The following is a 21,138-nucleotide window of genomic DNA, read 5'->3' on the forward strand; positions in this document are numbered from 1 at the left end:
CATTATAATATTATTTCATTTCTGCTGTTCTTAATTTTGCTTTATCCTTTTTTGGTGGCGTTTTTTTATTACTTATTAATTTAACTTTAGCCATTTGTTCATCGAAATTTAGAAATGTCAAATTTTTGATTGTGAATAAACATTTTTTTAAATTTAATTCATTTTCTCTATACTAATATGGCACCCACAATCCAGCTTGAATCTATCAAGCAGATGCAGACTTTATTGTTTCCGGCAATGATTTATAATGTGGTATTTCTTTGCAAAGTAAACTATTTTGTATATTGACTTTCTCCTTTTTTTGGTAGTTTAATTTCGTTACATTTTGCATTATATTTTGAATGTCCTTGTTGTACTTAATTTTAATTGAAATAAATTTTAATAAATGGTTATTTTTTATTTTATGTATAAATATCATTGTGTTTTTTGTGATGCGCGTCCTTGTGCTATGTCTGTGAATGTCAGTGATGTATAACATATTGTTTTAACACAATTTTGGTAACATATTGATTATTATTTATTGTATCTGTGTAAATGTTGGCCAATTGAGCTCTTTTAATGTTTTCGTTCCTTTTGTTAAAATTCAAAAACTTTTAACCTTAATAATTAAATCTAAATAAATATCTAAATCTCCTAGAATCTACAACTATGCCACCAAAAATGCCGAGAAATGCGAGTATACAGGAATGGGAGATAGGATAGAGAAAGATTTTTTATAATTCTCAACGAAGGTTCTGACCCCTGACAACAGCATTAAGTGAGTGTGTTTGAAGATTTGGTTCTGGGATCTTCTACTTCTCGTTGGCGTCGTTTTGTCAGGGGTCAATCCCTTTTTGTTCACCTCTTACCTTTGAATGACACAACCGTGTTATCATATAATTTATTTTAACACATTCAAAATGTTTTATGGTAATGTTTTCATCTATGTAACAACCTATAAAGATTGCCGGGTCGTGTTGCTACGTGAGAATACGCTGGGAAAATCCCAGGCGTATGAAGTGAAAGTAACTGCTGTGTTGATTCACTGGCAGGAAATGTAGAATCCAAAGAACACCCAAATCCCTTTGACCTAGAAAATTATCATTGCTTAATTCATAGCATGTTGACTAATTCTCGAAATCAGTCAATTTGAATTTATATTATTTACAATACAATACAAGGTTTCTCAATTAAATACTAGCTGGCTCAGTCTGTCCTTGCAGATAGAGAAACAATAGCGCGTGTTACTTTACGATGATGATAAACAGATGGCGCTGTATTTTTTTAAAAACATGTTTTATATATATAATATGTAGAATTTTCAATAAATAACACCATTCCACTTGTGCAACGTTAGACTATTCTAGAACATCTGTTCTGCCGTGTGGCATCTTGAAACAGTTGTGGTGACGACTACGACTGAAGTTTTCAGGCATTTGTAAACCATTTTATTCCAAGAGGAATGGGCCACCAATAGAGTATTGCACGAGAAATACACAAGCCAAAAATATGTACATTAATATTATGTCTTATATCACAATGACTATAGGTAATACGCATAAAAATCGATTGGCAAACAGAGTCTAGAAACTATCAATTTAAACGCAAAAGTGGTTTTATTTACACTGTGAATAATTTTATAAGAAAGATAAAAGGTTATCAAGGGAAACTCTTACAGATAATATTAGCCATAAAACAGTATTTTAAGTTGTTTCTAATTTGCGTTCATAAATTTCTGATGAAAAGATACGTTATTTAGTAGTTGAAGCTTGAATTTTGTTAATTTATTAATTATTTTTTTTATTTAATTTTACTCAAGCGGAACGATACGAAAAACTTCAATTTACCCAAAGCATATTTTTTTAGAATTCATAATGTAAAGGTTAATCGAAAATAGTGATTTCACATTAACTTCGCCTTGTTTGTTTGACAACCCCCTGACAGAGCGGGATGATCATTGACTTGAGGCCCAGAGGTCACGGGTTCCATTCCAATTTAGTATTTTACTAATGAAATGTTACGATTACACATTATAGAGAAAGATAAATAATAATGATTGGAATATTTATATAGCGCCATTTTCGTGAGAAAATCACATGAAGGGCGCTTAAACTTACTAGTTGAAGGATCTGAACATTACAGAGTGTTTAGTAACCAAATTTGATCAATCACAAACTAAACTTTAATTAAATAAAATACTTTGTTTGATAACCACTTATTTTTTATTAATTTTCACATCTACTGGTTTCGCTTCAGTTAAGCTTCATCAGGATGTTAATTAAAAACTCCTCAACTTTACTAATCTCACATCCCCTTTCTTTTTCCTTTAGCCTCAACATTCCCTGGAATTAGATCATTCATTTGTTATTTGCATTTCATTTGTTACATTGGAAGTCGTACATAACAGTGAACTTCTTTCAACAACTTTCATCAGAAAGATTCCCAAGAACCACCAAAATGAGATATATAATGCTGATATGTATTTAAAAATAATAAAATTATGTTTACAGGGTCAGTAAAAAGGGTTGACGTGCCATTAAGGAAAGAGAATCACAAGTTATTTAAAACTTTTAAATTATGTTTAGACCACAGAGGAAGGACTCTTCCTTCCTCCGTAGTTTATACCAAATGAGTATTTTTGGTTTCTTCCTATTGAATTTTTCATTTTTAAAAATTATTACAATAAGGAATTTCAGTAATATTTGAATGTAATGTTTCCAGTCTCCTTCTAACTTAAATCGTAATAAATTTGCAAAATTTTATATTTTTAAAGTAATTGTAAAATGTTTCAAAGTCCGCCAAAACGATCGAAATTTGACGGGGCTCATAATGCTGCGTATAAACAGGAGAAAATTTCCGCAAGCCGAACCATAAATTATGAAAAGGGAACGAAGCAACCGTTTCGCACCGTTTGCGGTTGCTCCGTTCCTTTTTCATAATTCGTGGTTCGAATTTTTGTCGTTTTGTCGGTTTACAGAAAGGTCAATCCCACATGGCTAGATAGGTATGAAAACATTAAAATACTCAATTTAAATATTGATCAAGATTTCTAAAAACCGTGAATTCTTATGAAATAATTGATTGACGAAAAGTTCGTCACCGATTGCTTTAAAATTTTTACACAACGTTGTACTCGAATACGCGTGTTTTTTTATGTACCTCAATTATATAGATGTCACCTGTGAAACAAGAGAAATGTCACTGTTCGAAGCCCGGGCAACGCCCGGGACTTCTGCTAGTGTTCAATGTGTTCAAATTCAATATTATTCTATCGTTCTTGATAACATCTAAACTGTGCATCAGATGTCATCCCAAACATTTCCGTTTATTGATAGTAGATACCTAAACCTTTGAATAATGTGTAAAGCGCCGTTTTAAAAAAAAACTCAAGAACGCTTTTAAGGCCGACAGTAATGAAGTTATGCAAAATTTATGGGTATGGTCTTTATTTATTTTCTAATTTGACGAAATACTGTCGAATATTTCATACCTAAAGCAGCGTTTCAATTCTAAATGGTGGCCTTACACCAGGACGAAACTGAGAGTATCTTGCATTCTTGAATATGCCACAAGTAGGTATACTATATATTATTTTAAATGAATAAATTGTAAAAAAACACAACCGTCATATTTTAACCCGCAACCTCCGGATTGCTAATCAAGAGTCTTATCCATCGATAACGGAGACCATCAAACCAATCAAGTGGCTTTGAACCAATATCTGTCTGCAGCGCTTCTGCTCATCTACACAAATTAAGTATTTAATTCTCGACATCACAATTGCAATAAAAAGATATTCTTTAGGCCGACGCGTAGGGAATAATAAATTAACTTTAGTACTTATGACTTTTAATTATTTCTATTGTACGCGTGCTTAAACAAATAATCAACATCTGTGGAGTCCAAAGTATCTTCCTTACTACCTACGAGTATGTGCTTACGATATATAAATATTGAAACCAATTTGAATACTTCAGTTGAACGTTGTTTCATTATTCAGTCTGTAGCGAAATTAAGGAATCACTATAAAAATACAGAAAATGATGTGGCTGATAATAATAATAATAATATTGGACAATTTGTATAGCCCCGCTTTTGTGAGATATCACCTCAGGGGCGCTTTACAGTTGATGCAGGTATTACAAAAAATGTAAACATAACAGAAACATAGTTAAGTTAAGTCAAGTAAAATGAAGAACAGAAACAGGTGACGAGGATAGAAAATGGAGATTCTGCAACAAGAATCCTAGGTGGTGAAGAAACTGGACCAGTTGCTGCAGCGAAAGAGTCTACCGCATCCACCAACAGTGCCAGCACGAGGTTCGTCATCCGTCCAGGTATGAGTCTGGTGCTAATAAAGCGCTGACACAATATCTTCACATAGATAACAGACCTTGGCAGCACCGCTGTGACGTTCGGCGAGTCCATCATATCTAGTCTCTATTAATAATAATAATATTTTGACGATTTATACAGCGCTGACGGCCGGCATAGTCCAGTGGTAACGCATTGGACTGCCATTCCGAAGGTCGCGGGTTCGAACCCGGCGTGCGCAAATAAATTTTATATGATTGATTTGTGTTATTTTCACAATTAATTAATTAAAATAATATATAGTATATTTGCGGCACGTTCCAGAGTGGAAGATACTACCAGTATCGCCCTGGTGTAAGACCACCATTCAGAATTGAAACGTTGCTCCAAATGGCTTTAGCCGTGTTTAGTGACTAGATCTGAATAGCCAGGTACTTCCCCACCTTCCTCTTTCCCTTCCCCACTTACCTTCAGCCTCACAACATCCCCCAATTGGGGATGCCATAGTCTCACTGGCTCCAGACGGGAGCAGTTGGGACTCTTGTGAGGTATTCACTATAAAAAAAAAAAAAAAAAAAAAGCGCTGCTCTTGTGCAAAATCACCTCATCTCTCGTAGTCGATGTATGAATGTGAATGAAACATGGAATATGTACGAAGATAGTATTTTGTGGTGGTTTATCCTCTAGGCGAATAAGGGGATTAATTTAACCCCTCAGGCTAATTTTTTCGATTTTGGGAACAGCTCATATGATCTAAACGGTGTTAGAAAAAAAACCTCATGCTTTATATTCAAATCTAGAAGTTAACCAGAAAATTATTCAAATGTACACCTCTAGGAAACCAAAGGTTCCGACCGAAAATTAAATTTTTTTCAATTTTTTAATTGATTGTTTTTATATGGAACGACCAAAAAAATATCAGTAACGTAAGTAATACATTTGCCTAATAGAATGTGTGTATTTTTGTATATTTTTTCGTTATCAGTAATTTTAGTAACAAAATCGTAAGGTAGGTCATTTTTTGTGTTTGAATTAAAAATTCTAATGTTTTAAAATGATATATTTTGTTCTAATAATCAAATTTAAAATGTATTTCTCTTCAACTCTCAACATTTTTTAGTTTTCGGATACATTCAGAAATATTCCATTTATTTGTTATTCCGACTTTCTGACAGAATATTCCAGAGGATATATTTTCCACAGCAATTTAGTATTAGTGGTCATGTTTTTATAATTATTCCTATGCTTTGTCAAATACAGATCAAATAATATAACTCAAAATGTACAATTTATATAAAGTGATGACAAAACATAAATAACAATAACAGTGCTATTACAGCACAGGACAAAACAAGAACATTAAAACTAAAACATAATATAAAAACGGAGGCAGTTGGTGCTCACAAATGAAAATATTCTGAGTAGACATTTAAAAAAGGTACAATAAGGAGGCATCCTAAACCAAACAATTACCGAAAGTTTGTACTGTAAATAGTACTGTATTTATTTATAGGAAAGACTAATATGATTAATTTTGTTGTGAAGATGAAGAGCGCATAATAATTACCTGGAAAATATAATAAAGCTCTGAAACACTATACAGGATGTCCGGGGGTAGAGTGCGCTCTACTTCGGCAGATTATTCTACATGATCATAGAAATAAAAAAAAAGATAAATAACTGTTTTCGAAATTACAATGCTTATTGTCTCATAAAAATAATTTTTCTTCACAAGTATATTTATTTTCCCATACAAACAATTTAACTTTATAACCTACCTATAACTACCCATACTACCCTTTATAACTACCTACCTACTATAAGCTACCTTAATATGTTAGAATTTCAAAAAAGTGTTTTGTCTTTTTTACTTGCACTATCATGCAGAATCACCCCCGAAGTTAGCGCACTTTAGCCTCGCACACCTAGCATATATTTTTTAACATTAAAGCGAGAAAAAAAAACACATTTCCATGAATACAATTAGATAATTACAAAGGATAGACACCTTTTGCAATAAAACAAGTAAACTATTACGAGAATGCCAAGGGTTAATACATAAAAAAACGATACTTCGTCAGATGCGAACTAAAAACACCGTTTGTTTAAAATTTTTAGCACTTCAACAGTGATTTCATCACGTGCTTCATCACTAGATTCAACACAACATCGCCAGTTTCAACATTGATTTCATTGCTTGCTTCATCACTAAATTCAACACAACATCGCCAGTTTCATCAGTGAATTCATCGCGTGCTTCATCACTAGATTTAACCCAACATCGCCAGTTTCATCACAAGTTTCATCGCTGATTTCATCACAGGTTTCAATGCTAAATTCATCACTGGATTAATAATAATAATACATTTTTTTTTAAAATTTACAATATTTGATATTACGCACCAAACAACAAAAATTGAGTTCATGTTTAGTTTCTTAGAATAGGCACTGCCTATTTAGAAACTAATGTGGATTGCTTTGTTAACTGGACCATAATGTATTCATTCCTGTATTGCAGCTTTTCCTCGCCGTACATTTTACTTGTCAATATCATTGTGCATATATCCAATATATGTACTTGTATCATTATTTGGCCTAATATGTAACTTATAATAACTAACTTACCAATTACGTATTGCAGACAGATATGAAGATTTTATGATGTTTCAATCCAATTGGCCATCTTCAGCTACCGTTCTTCCTAATATTTAATAAGTAATAATTCCTCTGTATCTCTGTAATACTTGTGATTCAAGGTACACCTCACTCGGCATCCACTATCCACTATCCACTCCCTCACCACCATTCACGAATACACTCCTATTGTTATAATGTGTACTTGCCGGAATACACTATTGTTTCCGGACAAAGAGATTTGTTTGTTGGTTGTAAACTATTATACCTATTCTGTAATATACCATACAGAGAACAGTCTGCGTAGACCAGAGTAGAGAACCTACTCGGTGTTTACTGAAATTATTGTTAAAATTCCGTCGCATTTAATTGAATACTGTAAAAATAAATACTTGTTGTTTGGATACTTTGAATGTATGACGATAAATAAAGTACCTACCTTAACATGGGATGACTTCAATCAAATATAAAATAAAATAATAGAATGTATTAAAAAATGTAAAATGGAGTGACTTCGTCAATTCAACTTTGAAAATAAATAAGTTTTTATAAAAACATTTGTGTCTATAATGATATTATAACATAACTTGAAAGGGACTTTCACAGAACCCGAAAAAGAACGTTGAAATTTGATGAATTGCTCAAATTCTGTGAAACAACCCATCCTTAGTTCTTACTAAGTGTTAAGTGTTTTCATAACATCCTTACCTTAGCTACTTTAATGAATTTTCTGTGAATCATCAGGGCCTAATCCATATTTGTTGATTTCATGCAACCAGTGTTGACATTTCAATATTTATTTTAAGACCTCGTTAGATGGAATAATGATTTTTATTTTTATTTCAACTGGATTTTCAATTGGTAATAAAATCCGTTTAAATGAAAAATGAACGTAATTTCAGCAACAGATTTACTTGAGACAGAATGATATAAAATCGGGCCTCCTCAGAGAGTTGTAGTTTTATCCCTGTTTCTCGTCCCCTAATCTAACTCCCTTTCCAGCCAATTCCCCCCACTCTTCCCTTTTACAGTTCTACACCATACGGTCTTCTGCCTACTCGATTCCACCCCCACGAAGCTGTAAGGTTCTACAGACATTTAGCGAGGTTAGGGAGAGGGGTATCACTTTTCACGATTATTTATCTATCTACCAGGAACCGGGTATTATGTTTATTCAAGTGTAATTTTATTAATCAAATGAAAAGGGAACTACTAAAGCTTTAGTTTATTTTATTTGGAATTCTTATTTTATAAATTCGTAAATTCTGCTGAGATATATTACATATGATTTTTAAAATCAAAGAGTTGTGCAGTTTGCATAAATGACATCTTATCGTCTCTCTGAAGATTATTCAAAACAGGATAAAACGAAGTAATTGTGAAGGGTTGTGAATTTTTTTATTATAGTTAAAGAAACATATCTTTTTGCCTTCTAACTAACTACATAAATAAAAGAAATATAGTTTTAATATGAATATCAATACATAATAATTTTATACGATATAAAAATAATGTACAATATCTTATCTTAGCAATTATTCTACATCAAAGGACTTTATAATTTTGTTCACTTATTTTAGGTAGAACAGTTTATTTTAATATGTACTTATTCGATTCTCCGTTTTAAGGCTATCGGGAAGTAGGTTGTAGATGTGTATTTCCTCATGGCATATGCCTCTCTTACCATTTTCAATTTTTTACTGTATTAGTGTAGAATTTATTACGTTGTCTTTTGTTGTGTTCGTGTACTTTGACGTATTTATAAATGTCGTGTTCGTGTCCATTTGTATTTCGTAGATCAAAAGGCATATGTTGTACTCAAATAATTTTATAATTTTCAATAAATTAATTTTATGGTAACTAAAGTTTTTTTCCTGGATGTATCTGGGTTATAATTGAAGAGTTTTTTTCGTGGGTATACTGGATTATAATTAAAGAGTTTTTTCCAGGGTATATCTGGGTTATAATTGAAGAACTTTTTTCCTGGGTGTATCTGGGTTATAATTGTATTTTTTTTAAAATTGTAACTTGAATTATTATTCAATTGCGTAGAATGTGATTCGTGTATTTTCCAATAATTCTATTAGATAATTTAGGTGAGACTGGTAGTATAAGCCCTCTTTACTTCGGTGGGTCAGAACTAAAATTGTATAAAGCACTTTATTTTGTACATTAACGCCGACCGGTTTCGGAACAAAAATTCCTTCTTATATCAAACACGGCTATTGTTATGTTAAGGAATGTTTTAATTCTGAATGGTGGTCGTTTTACCAGGGCGATACTGAGGGTATATTCTATTGGCTTGCGACTGCAGGAAGGTACATTTATCTGCCCTTAAATTTGTTTCTACTCTAAACACAAACTTAATTTGATATACACGATGTATCTTTGAATACAAGCCACCAAGTTTAATCGGTTCTATCTCGGCCAGTGTAATTAAGCACATTCTATCCCTTTTCCATTTTGTAGCTAAACACAACTATTATAATTATATCCCTCTTAATAACGTATTATCATCGTAAGATTTAATATTGTAGTAAATTGGGGTAGTGTTTTGAAGCTGGGGGCGGCTCCTTGGTTTACCTGGAGCGGATCTGTGAATGCCTTATTTAACAAAGGGGATGATCTTTTGTTGTCAAGGCAACAGCTGCAGAGGTAAGGTCATTTCTTGAATAGATGCAGCTTATATTATTTTAACAATTGAATAATACTTCTCTGTTGAACATGAAGGCAGAATATCTTTAAAATAATTCCATTTGTACTTGAATATAAAGCAAGAGTAACAATAATTGCAATGACTGCAATATCGCTTGATTTGATATATTTTTCAGTATTTATTCAATAAGCATTCAATCTCGAAAATATATTAGAACTACTTTTTTACCTTTAAAACTAACTTTTTGTTCTAAAATGTTTACTATTAGGTAAATAATAATAATAATCAGAATAAATAAATAAAAAAATAACTTATATCATTGATGCCGCTATTCCAAATTCCTGTAATATTCAAAAATCTGTTAGTGAAAAAATAAGAAAATACACAGATTTAGGAAATGAAATAAAAAGAATTTGGCATTCTCAGACTATAAAAATATTACCATTCGTTATTTCGGCTACTGGCATTATACCTAGCTCTCTAATTAAAAATTTAGGCGTATTAGATCTATCAAAAAAATTATATATAAAGATGCAAAAGTCGGTCATTTTGAATACATGTAGGATAACAAAAGATTTTTTAAATATTTATGTTGAGGGATCATTAGGATTTATAGGCCCTGTTAGAAGTTCTACCGAGCCGAACCCTCTGATATGAAAATATCTGGAGTCGGTGAATTATTTTCCCATTTGATCTCTGGTGAGTTGACGTGTTGTTCTTGTATTGTTTTGTATTTATTTTGCTTATATAATGCACTTACATAATGTTGATTGACTAGATGATCATTTGTGGAAAAGTGAGTGGAAGGGTTAAGTTTTTCCTTTGGGGAAGATTTAACCCGGACAACTAAATCGGAAGTTAAAAAAAAAAAAAAAAAAACACAGGACATTTATTTTATTTATTTATTGCATCTCACAATACATAATAATACCTCACTAGGACTAAGACTGTATCGAGGATAACAATAAACATTTGAGTGAAGCATATAGCAAACAAAGAATAAACACAAACATAAAGTAACTACATACAAACACAAAATATTTCAAAAAGAAAAAAAATTATAAGATGAGTTAACAGCTGAGTAATTTGATAGTACATTGCTTAACATTTGTTATTTTATTCTCCACTACAATTTCTAAGAAGATTAGTGGCAAAAATAGAGTTGATATATCTTTTAAAAAACTGAAGAACTCATTAGGACTGGATAATTTTTACGTAATTACCTTAAAAATGATATAAATTCTTAGCGCAATTCTTAAATGTATCCCAACCCACCCGCAAAGGGACAATACGTTAGTCTTTACACAAAGTAAAATGAGTATTGCTGATCTATTAAGAATATTCTCAAATTATTGCCACTGGCACCAAAGTTTGCCTTGATAACATACAATAATGAAATGCGAAAATATTACGATTTTTATGAACACGTGTTCCGACATATTGATAATACATTAGTGTTTTACTAAATGTTTATCAGGAAACCTATCAATTCATTCGACCCTGAAATCCCGTATTTAACGGATTACGACTAATTTAAAGAGATTCTGAATAAATTAGTAATACCCATTTTTACCATGTAAGTCCTCATTTCGATTTAAAGCAAACCCTTTACCTTTATATTTGGAAGGCCTTCTCTTTCATTTAAACTTTGTAAATAAAAAAATAATTATAAACTCGCTATATTTATAACTTCTTCACTGAGCAATGTGAATCTTGATGCTCACTTTCGTTCCACTACTTGAATAACGCGGGTGTGGCGGAAGGGTGACCATTATTAAAAACAACCCTTAGTCAAATTAACTTACAATTAAAAAATTAAATTGAAAAAATAATGAGGAATATCCCCTTTTAAGCATCAGCATAAGCATGGGAACACTACTTAAAAACAACATCAATGTAATATTTAATAATTGGAGAAGTTGATGATATGTAATAGCTTTTAATAAACAATGATACAAATACGTTCTTATAGAATTTTAAAATTAAAATGACGCGTGATGTAAAACATTCCTTCATAATGAACTCAAATTTGTTTTGAAATCTAGTGACCTGGCAGGTAAATTCAGATTAACACACTTTTATTAAGATAGTTAGTTTGGAAAAGATACGAAAAATGTACGATTGACAGTATATTTAAGACAATGAATATTGCATAATTTACAGTTGGTTTTTTATCCTCCAATATTACATTTATTATATCAAATGTGACAACGTTCTTTTTGAAAAAAAATTAAATGAGATTCACAATAAAACCTGCAATTACAATATCCCGATTATTCAATGGTCTTCGATAATCATTTACAAAGATAGCACCTTTCAAAATCCGGGAATTAATTGAATAGTAATTCTTAAATTTAAATGTGAGATCGAAAAAATGATCGAAATATCTGATTAGTACTTGGTAGTTCAATTGGGAGAGTTTTGTCGAGGAAAGAGAGAGAATCAATTCCCGGTTGCGACTGTTACCTTTTATGTTCTGTGTCTTTTTTATATTTCATTTTGATTTCTTAACATAATCTTCTTCTATAATAAAAATAATATATTTCATTTCCGATTCATAAATACGAGAATCACTCAGCTTTAATTTGTCTTGTTATAAGAGCTTTGTACCTAGGTACCTGTTAAATATGGAATTGTTATTGTGTTTATGTAGGCTCACTAATTCTTGGAATCACAGAGTGTGTGGTTACCTCTTATTTACCCCTCCGGGAATTTCGTGTGGGGGACCCTTTGTTCGCCATTGGTGGCAAAATGTCAGTTCGAACATACTATACTCAATCCCGAATCTCGGGAGTAATCACACAACCACACCCTCAAAAATACCAAAACCTACTACTAGTAAACCATTTCAAAATGACCCAAGAGCATGAAATATAATCTTTGTCTTGCTTTTGTAGTTTCGTCTTTCAAGATCACCGCCCTCAACACTTAGCAGAAAGGGATGGTTCATTTAGTAGATGAGCGGTAAAGCGTTTTGTGTTGGGTGGTGACTTTTTATTTGCAAAGGTGGGAAGGGCTATTTTGTTAGGCGAGGGAGCATTGTACCCTAACAAGGGTTAGCAATCCATATTTTGGGCACCAACAAATGCATAAGGGGAGATTAGATTGCTAACTTTGCTAAACTTGAAGATAATAACTATGGATCCTTAAATATACCATCCTCTCCTTGGACTTTCGTGCCCTCCGTCTAACGTGTCAATTTACAATGATAAAACTTTGTATAAGTATTCGGAAAACAGACAAGGGACATATATTCCGACCCTTTTCATATAATTTCACGTAATTGAACTGCCCGCAGTCGGTGGATCTATGGTTTCCCCACTTTACACTGGAGTAAGTTAGGAAAGGAGAGAAGCAAAGTTCAGAAGTGCTTTGAAGATCTGGTAATATAGTCACTAAAGTTTTACTGAAAAATGTCAACCTCAGAAGAAAGGTAGTTTAAGAATGTAGTCATTCTGTCATTGTTGGTAGGTTGGTCCTGCCTCTTGGAAAAATAAAATATGCCAGTGCTGCCTAAGCTCCAGTGAAATTATCGAGAACATAAAGCGTAATACGTTCCAGAACATCAGGATTTCAAATAGGCCTATTGAGCAACTTATGTGCAACTAACACCATTGCATTTTTTCTCCTAACATCAAGAAGATCAAGTCCTAGCATTTCAGCCCTATTTATCAAGTCCCTGTTGTGCTTTTAAATGTAGTTACAGTACGTAAGTACCTAAGTATAATAGAATAAATGTAGTGGAAATACACGTGGCATCGCGGTGCATATGTATTAACAAATACCCTATTAATAATACCTCCAACTTTTAACATTTCCCATACAATCTGATGGCAGCATGCTATACTAGCAACTCCTATCAGCATGAGTTGTGCCTTGGTTTTCTTCCTTACATTTGGATTTTACGTGAAAAATATTCTTTATTCAACGTTAATAAATTACAGAAATTATATTTTTTGATTGATTACCTACGTACTATCTTACTTCTTTTTTTGCTCATATATAAAACTCTGTCTTTAATTGTTCAGAAGATAATTGAAATACTATTGCATTTGTGAACTTTTTTCTTTGATATTGTATTTGTAGATTTCATTTTTTTATGTAGCTAATCAATAAAATTTTACATTATAACATGAAAAACGACTAGGAGTGTCTGTGTTAATTAATACATACGTAAATTGCCCACACAGAACCTACTTGGTAAACATTTTTTATGTAATTTTTTTAACAGTATTGACCAAAATACAAATTATAAAATGCAAAACACCGCGATCAAGAAACAAATAAATTAAATTTACCGTTGAAAAATGTCAATGACAGTATGCTACACTAGCGCCTCCACCGGCCAGCGTTGTTGATATTGCCAATACTTATGATATTAATATTATGATGAATAATAATTTAATTTAAATAATAATACCTTAAATGTATAATAATAATAATAAGTGTCCAGAGTCTATATAAGTAATATATAGTAGGTAGGTATTTGAATGCCAAACCTTCGTGCCTCATTTGATCACGTATTTATTGGATCTACGTAATTTGATATGCTTCCATTGATATGCTTGGTATAACTATAAGTGACCAGCTCAGGTACGGGGGCTCCATCGAAGCCAGAGTAAAGTTGGCCTCTCAGAAGCTGGGCGTACTGTACAGGGCCCGCAGATACTTTAATAATACACAACTGCTGACCCTGTACAAATCGCAAGTGCGCCCTACTGTCGAATTTGGCAGCCATCTCTGGTCCGGAGCCCCTAAATACCTGAAAAAAACCCTTGACTCTGTGCAAAAACGGGCGGTCCGTTTGATAGATTCCCGAATCTTAACAAACGGACTGCAATCTTTAGAGCACAGGCGTCACAGGTAGGTATGCTGTCATTTTTCTATCGGTATTACAATGGAAGATGCTCTGAGGAACTAGCGTCATTGATCCCTTCGGCACCGGTGCGTAGTCGGGATACACGCCAAACGCGCGCCCAACATTTGTACACAGTTGACATTTGTCACATGAGAACGGGTCGCTTCTACGATTCGTTCTTAAGTTCAACAGCTCGGCTGTGGAACGAACTGCCGGCCTCTGTGTTTCCTCCCTCCTACAACATGGGACTCTTCAAGACCCATGTTCACTCCTTTCTCTCCACAAAAAGACTCCACACAGCATCCCCAAAGATGACATAGGCCCTGAGGGAAATTATTTTATTCAGGGCCTCCTGTGTGGAGTTAATATAAAAAAATATATTTAAAGACGTATTTCTTATGAATGAATCGATTGGTTTTTTCTTACGATGATTCTCAAGCGACTCACGTGGATTAATCGCGTGCTACGAGTAACGATTCACATTAAAAGGCTTTTGAAAATAAAACACGTGATTATTTTAATTAATTTTTATTTGGTACTAAGGCACGTGCGTTGATGACAACAATTTTTGTTTTTATATGAATGCCGCCAAGAGTCCTAGTAAGACTTCGGCTTCCGAATATGTTGTGATGCTGAGGGGAAGAAGATGGAGAGAAGGAATGTGGGGGAGTACCTGGCTCTTCAGATCTGGTCACGAAACACGGATAAAGCTATTTCAATCATCGTTTCAATTCTGAATGGTAGTCTTACACAAGGGCGACACTTGAATATCTTCCACTCTGAAATACACATCAGAATCTAAGTTTCGTTACTGTTTTGCCCATGTTCTTATAAAAGATCATTTAATTCACATCGCAAAACATATGGCCATTACGGTTTCTAATAAACTAAGTATATTAATTACATCTTCCACAGTCTCCAGTGTATCTAAATTTCTCTAATAAACAATGGACATTGTTAATATGAAGTTAACCTGCCAGGTAAGTATCGTGGCCCTGTATATTAGACGTATGTAAATAATGTAAATATAAATAAGTAGTGTAAATTTTGACGCAGCATAAAATTCATTGGTCAAATGTATTGTACATATAGTTTTGTATTAGTGTTCGACATGTATTTTATTTTGTTTTAATAAGTTTATTTCTGTTCTTATTTTATTAATATTTTTTATATCATCCACAAGCAGTTGTATGCCTTTTTGGTTCCCTTAACTTACATTTTTTAAATCATTTTATACGTACGTAATTTTTTATTTCTATAAATATTGGGAATAAAAATTAAATCCATCCACATCCTTGCAACATTGTCGCAAAATCGTACTTGCATTAGCGCGACAAGACGGAACCGCTCGGAAACTGAAAACACTCTTTTGCCCTGTGCTGATCGCTTCGTTACCAGTTGTTATTAGTGTCATAGTATTTCCGGTGGACATGTTTGTCATCGATAGACTACCCTAACGCCATCTAGCGAGAACCTCCGGCTTCACAACTTCAATCACAAATATAATAGGGGAGATTTACCCAAGCAATAATGACTCGACGAGTGAGTGAGTATTTGTGCCATGAGGATGTGTTGTATGCTTTATGGATATAATATTCACTGTGGTTACTTTTATTACAAATCGGTGTTATGCCACGTCTAACATTAGAGTATATATTGTAACTCTAAGCGTCTATATTATTTCTAACTCCAATAAAAATCTTTCACTTTTCTAGCATATGATTTTATAAAGATCTTTCATAGTGACAAATCTAATTCTTTGGCCAATTTCAGCTAAAGCTCGATTATCAAGCTTTGTTATTTAAGTAGAATAAAACTGTAGTTCTATTGCCAGTTGGAGATATTTGCGAGCACGGTCAGAATATGATTCCGACAGTCTGAAGACAAAAGACGCTACTTTTAGCGCCTTCATCAAAGGTGTCGGATAGGCTGTCAATGCATGCACAACTTTTTTTATAATGTCGTTCGTTATGCAAAATAACAGGCTTGTTAATGAAGGGTGTGTACTAACTAGGCTCTTAGAACTGAAAGATATCATATACACGATCCATAGAGTTAATTAATTCATCTAAGAGGCGATCAATTGATTCCGTTCCAGCTTCGAGAAACAAAAATTGTTATGTATGACTACCTAACCTAACCTAACCTAACCTAACCTAACCTTTGAACTCATGTACCAACTCCCTTTATATAATCAAAAAGTACATGCGGACGGCCAATATATATTAAAGTTAATATTTCAATTCGAGATTATCAATTTATTACTATTTTTACATTTTACGTAGCCGATGCACCAGTGTTTCCAGCGAATATCAAATTCTGATTTATTTCGTTGTCTACATCGGTCTGGATATCAACGGTGCGACCGTGCTCGGGAAATCGGTATTAAATCCTCAGAAGTTATGCCTATCGATGCGATATTGTAAAGTTATCGATTTCATTGAACTAGACCCTGCTGAAAACAAGGTATAAACGTCAAGCAGGACTTTCACGTGAAAGGAGTTCCACCAACATTGGCGAAATATCTAATCCCGATAAAGCGAGATTAGTTAATAATAATTGACAACATATTGAACTTTAAAAATCGGTATATTTACAATGAACTTATTCAAAAATGTGACTATTTCCTAACCTAACATAGTTCACTTCTTTCTTCATATTTGTTATGTAGTTAGGTACTAATGTAACGTAAAAATAAATACATTTTATCAGTTCATAGACAATTTCTTATCGCCATCAAAATAATAATTTCAGTCATCGGTGCGTGAAGTGAAATTTGCCTGCGTGAAATTACTCACTTTCAATGAACTCAAATTTGATTTCAATTTTCTATTTTACTTACTAACGATGCATTGAAAAACCTGACTGATGAAAATATAATCAAGCTATTATTAAACGAAAATTTGAAACAATTTTCTGCTTCAAATTTTCGTTTAAGAATTGCTAATATTAGCAATTCTTAAATAATTCTTAAATTAGACAATATTGTCTTCAATAATAAGATTTTACTCATTGAGTTATTCCAAAAAATAAAAATAATTCTACCTTATTAAGAATCTCTTCAAATTATTCGTTATACGGTTAAAAACGGGACTGCAAGCCCTTAACGATTTTGCATTTCGTCATAATTTATAATTAAAACAAACGCAGGTGCTTGAACACGTGTTCCGATATTAATATGAATCTATTAAAAGTTGATCAGGAAGCGGCCTGGAGTCCCGTTTTTTAACCGGGTGACCAATTAATTGAAGAGATTTTTTAATAAATCAGCAATATGAATTTATTTCTATATTCGGAAGATAAAATCGAATGGCAATAATCCTGAGGCTGACTTTCTTTATAATTATTTTTTTATGTGAACACCACGCAAGAGTCCCAACTGCTCCCTTCCGTCTGGAGCCAGGAGAGGATGGCATCCAGTGAGAATATGGCAAATGGGATGGTAAGATCTGGTCACCAAACCCGGCTAAAACCATTTAAAACGACGTTTCATTTCTACATAAATGGTGGTCTTAGACCAGGTCGATACTGAGAGTACCTTCCACTGTTGAACGTGTCGCAAGTACACAACGAGTGAATATATTATTTTCAATTAATAAATTGTAAAATTACATAAATTCATAAAATTAAATTTACTTACGTGCGCCAGGATTTGAACCCGCGACCATCGGTTTGCTAGTCGAGAGACTTACTCCTCGATCACGAAGGTAGTCAATACTTTCAGCTTCACAAATCTTTCAATTATTATACGCAACACATTATAATTATTTTAACAACTCGCGAAAACTGTTTCACTGCAGGGCTTAAAACATACATTTATACACTAAATACTTTCAAGTCGCTTATGCGTCTTTTTAATTTACAATAATAAAAATGTATTATTTATTTTTGGCAAACGACTTTTACATTTCTTAGTTCTTATGCGAATAATTCCAAGCTTTAGGGCCGCTACTCCTAAATCACGTTCAGTAGGTACCTTTGGATTAAATTTGGTCGTTTTGAATAATGTTATGTAAAGCAAGGCTAGTTTTAGATCTATTGAAGCCAATTTACCAACTAACTTCTTCAGTGTATTACTTGCGGTACATCTGTTGGCTGGGAAATACGCACAAATTATTAAAATAACCCGAACTAAAACGTAAAAACCTATTTTGTGCAAACCCCCGACTTAACTCTAAATATTATAAAACAAAGACAATATCCGCTTCTGTCTGTGGGCTTAGTTATTCTAAAGTTTGCAACGGAGTTTGATAGAGTTGTCACTACCATTTATACTCACATATTATATTAAACAAAGTCGAAGTTTTGTAATCAAGTCGTAAAAAATATAATTTCGGGCACTTACATTACTAACGCTGGTTAAACCTTATCAAAATAATGTACTAGGAATTGCATTTCTTTAAAAGGCCTACATAAAAATACTGGGATGGTATGTGTCTATCTTTTGAGGATAACCCCAAACACGTACACGTCAGATAGTAATTATTATTATGAAAACCACCGTTCAAATATGAATAGAAGAAAAATAACCAATTATATTTTTGTCCTGAAAGGCCTATAAATAACAACATTACGCAGGACGTACCAACTACGCATTGACCCGACGACAAAATTACGCTGCCTGATGCCTACGCCATGTTTTGCGTCTATCTTTTCGTAGACGTATTTTCCATGTTTCATCTAATTGACGAATTTCTGAAAACAAAGCAATGAAAAATACTTGATTGATTTTTATGTAAAACCTACGCAGTTCGGTTCTTTGTCATAATATTTTTCGGGTGAACAGATCGAGGTGTCAACTGGACAGATCACATGTCAGACCACGATATTTTTATTTACGAGTTAGTCTTTCAATGGAAACTTTTTCCTAGAATTAATTCGAAAACAAACTTAGTTATAATTAATTAGAATCCACTGATAAGGATTCGGTCGGTTATTACGCGTGTTGAAAAACATGATAGATATAATCAAGAATATCAAGAATTCTCTTACAAGCATTCCCGAAATATTTTTGTTACATGTTTATTTATAATTTTAAACCATAGCAGTATTGTGCATTAAAATACGCCGGGAATTGAATCCGCAGTCTTCTGATGGCCTTCTGCCGGTCAGCCGCTGTAGGCTTCTTCTAAACCCACCAAATAATTCAACGTGTTCTAGTATTTTTCATTCAACAATTATCGCTTATGTATTCTTATTCACCTGAAAAAAAAACAAATTTATTTTTGTAAGAAAAGCTTTGGTAATATTTCTCCTTTTATTAACTTCGTGTAATATGTAATGTTTTGAAATTGAACATTGTCTGTTAGTAAATACATTTGTAGTTTGTAGTGTCGGTTGTGTACAGTTCTCGTGGTGTAATTGTGTTGTAAGAGAGTTTTTGTCATATTATTTGTACAAAATAAGTTTTAGATGCAGTTGGCGTGTGTTTAAAGACATTATACTCAATGAAAAGTCGAATGGAGGAATATCTTAATCAAAAATAATTCAATAAAAGATTAAATAAGACTGTTAAAACTTGTGTAGAAATGGAGAAAAATTAGTATCCCGAATCTCTTCAAATTATTAGTCATCCGGTTAAAAACGGGATTGCAGGCCGTTTCCTGATAAACTTTTAGTAAATTCCTAACACATCGGAACAAGTGTTGGTGCACGTCCATTTTATTTGATAATAAATGATTGCGGATGAAATGATGATTATTGCTGAATCTCCCAAATATTTCTCAGCGATCAAATTTTTAAACCAAGAACACATGATTTGGCATTACTTAATAGTGCTTAGCTTTAAGTTTCAATATACATAAACATAACAAAAAAAACATACAGTGAATCTAAAACGTATGCAATGAGTTTATTAGTGTAGGGAGCTCACAAATGATAATTTTACCAAATTAATATACCATTTATCATCAACCAAGCAAAGAAAAAACCAAATCAATTTACCTAACACGCTAAATAACAATGCTCGAAAACACTATGTTAGGAACAAAAACAATAGAGAGGCCTTTGGTAACACTCAACATTTGTCGTCTTTTTAATGTCCAAGAATGTTTGTTGCACATCAGTGATTTCCTTTAGAATGCTTATTTTTACAATGCTGTCATTTGCTTAGCCTTAGAGCTTAGATTTTGAGTAACAAATGTCTTTCCTAACTTTACCTACCGTGAACATTGAGTGCGTATTTGTTTTGATTTTTTCCTGTGGTTCTGTTGTGTTTGTCTCGTTGACAAATAAAATACATGCACAGCATTTCAGACAAACCCTAAACAATGCTATATTTTTTCAGCAATTGTTTTTGTACCTCCAGTGTGACGTTTATGGTCCTGCATCCCTCGCAGCCGTTTCTTTGTCCCCGACTGTAGGTACTGTACTGTAGTGTAGGTAAAGAATATAGTACAATGTAAAATGTACAAGTACAGTGCGGAGCAAATAGAAATGCAATCTTTATGAAAGGTTTACACACGACGGTGGCGGTGAAAACCACGAAGCTTTGAAAATATTGAAACTAAATGCAAATTGGAAACCGGCAAGCAAAAAATACAAGAAAAAGACAATATGTAACTAGTAGATAAAAAACGTAAAGCTGTGTGTCTAAAGTCGCAAAAACTAATTGACGGCCTCCGTCGTCGAGGCGTAAGGCTCTCGACTAATATGCCGGAGGTGAATCGAATCGAATCCTGGCGCACTCAAGTATATT

The sequence above is a fragment of the Hesperophylax consimilis genome, chromosome 18, assembly GCF_061612785.1.
Source record: "Hesperophylax consimilis isolate HC1 chromosome 18, BYU_Hcon_1.0, whole genome shotgun sequence".
Classification (NCBI taxonomy): domain Eukaryota; kingdom Metazoa; phylum Arthropoda; class Insecta; order Trichoptera; family Limnephilidae; genus Hesperophylax; species Hesperophylax consimilis.